This window comes from Mandrillus leucophaeus, unplaced genomic scaffold (genome assembly GCF_000951045.1).
Source record: "Mandrillus leucophaeus isolate KB7577 unplaced genomic scaffold, Mleu.le_1.0 Scaffold4, whole genome shotgun sequence".
Taxonomy (NCBI): domain Eukaryota; kingdom Metazoa; phylum Chordata; class Mammalia; order Primates; family Cercopithecidae; genus Mandrillus; species Mandrillus leucophaeus.
Window position 1 is genome coordinate 11,447,268 of NW_012104253.1, and position 2,305 is coordinate 11,449,572.

Below are 2,305 nucleotides of genomic sequence, written 5' to 3' on the forward strand. Positions count from 1 at the left end.
TAGTCCTAGCTACTCGGGTGGCTGGGGCAGGAGGATTGCTTGAGCCCAGGAGTTGGAGGCTGCAATGAGCTATGAGTGAACCACTCTAGCCTAGACAACAGAGCAAGACCCTGTCTCAAATAAAAATAAAAATAAAATAAAATAAAATAAATGTGTGTATATATATGTACTCTGTGTGTGTGTGTGTATAGTGTCATTTTAGGATAAGTCAAAAATTCAGATACTTTCCTCTTCACTAGACTCAAAATTCTAAGAACTATACTCACCTCATTTCTCTGCATTCTTTCCATCATATTCTAGTTTGAAAAATTCTTCTGGTTACATCTGGAAGATTGTTGCATAGATTAGTGGAATGTGATGTACTTTTATATTCTTTTAAAAATGCATTTTTAATGGGGAAAAAAGTATCAGTAGGGGACTGACAGCTATTTTGAATTATAGTAGGTTATATTAGAAAAAAAAACCCCACATGGCTTAATAAGATTCTCCTAAAAAAAACCCTAACAACTAACTAATCTTCATTTGCAGTAATGCAATGGAATTTTATAGAAAATGTCAATTTAAAGATTTTCATTTAACATGAATAGAAATGTTTTCTGACTTGACTGTTTTTGGCGGTGGGTGGATAAGGGAAAAGACTATTTTTAACCACAGGTCCACATTCTCTTATTTATAATTTGAAATCCCAAAAGTTCTGAAAACTATTTTAGGGGGTTTGGGAGGACTTAATTTGATGGCAAACATTGACATGAACCAGATTTATCTGCCAGCAAAACCAAACCTAAACTAACATAAGTTAGTCTAAATAGTATATTTTACTGCAAAATATTAATTTGTTTGATGTTTCAAACAAATTAGGGTGTTGTGCCAGATCTCACTGGGGATAGTTATGTAGTATACAGTAAATGTTTGGTATACCATATGTCGTGCCAAACCTTTGTCATTCCAGGGGGCATGGCATTAGGTTCAAGAGGCTGAAGAAGAGTCCCAGAGCCGGCAAAGGAGATGTGGGGTTTTACTGGGGGCTTACATACAAAGGAGAGGGTCCAGTGGCAGTGGGCTGGACAGGAGAACTGTCTTACATACAGTCCAGTGGCGGTGGGCTGGGCAGAAGAACCACAACCGCCTGCCATACGCATGCAGTTTATATAGCGTTTCCACTTAGCACTTCCACCTACCAACCTCCGCCTGGCACTCTTTATTCAACCCAAAACTTGGAGCCTCAGTCTCCTGTAGGGCTTGTGTTCCATAGGACAGATTGGGGGCTCAGATGTCCTTATAGACAAGGAAGGAATCTCTGGGTTGGCCACTCCTGGATTCCCTAGCTCAGAACACACGTTCAGGTGCATCTGCCATACAAGGTCATTCTAAGGATATGCTTGAATTATTGCTGTCAGATGTGTTTACTATAACCGTATTATTTCTTTTTGAAAGCAAAGGAAAAAAGTGAATTTTTGAATGTATGTGGCTCCAAAGATTTCTGTTTGAAAAAGAATTGTAGACCTGTATTCTTAACACTCTTTAACTGGTACTTTAAGCTGATGATGAGCATTAAATATATATTTTATTGGTAGAACTAAGACTGAGAGTGTAGTATGTAACCACTCGATAGTTCATAGGTAGAGTTTAATTATCAAGAATGTGGGGAGAATATATGAAATGTAGTATAAGCTCACTGGTTATCTATAGGTATTCACTGTAAATAGAATTATATCACTTAAAATACTGGGGGAGAGACAGGAGAAGGAAGTTACTAACTTAATTGCAGCATTGCTTATAGTAGGGAACCAATGGATAATAGCCAAAAAAACAGGGAATATAAAATGCTGCATAAAGTATAAGTACAGTTACCTATGGGGCAGGCAGGGACTAGAATAGACAGGGACAGCAATTTGTATTCTTTGGATTTATCTTTTTTTTAATTTTAACTTTATACCCACTTAAATATTTTAAGTAATTATATAACAAAGTTAAAAATGCAATGACTGAAAATCAAAATAAATCTTATAAAGTGGATTTCCAGTTGGTGATATAATCATACAGAGTAAACAATTCCAAGTGACTTATATACACAGTAATTTGTAGAATATTCCAAGTTGAATATATCCTAAAGGTAAAAAAAAAAGTTAAAAAAATTAAAAATAAAAAGATTTTCATGTATCATATTGGTGATGATAGTGTTAATATTTTTATTCTCAGGTTGTGTATTTTGTGATAAACTATTATGTAGGCTGCATTGAGAATAGAGGGTTTTCACATGTGAGAAAGGAGAAATAAGATCAGTGAAATTGAGGCCGGGCGCGGT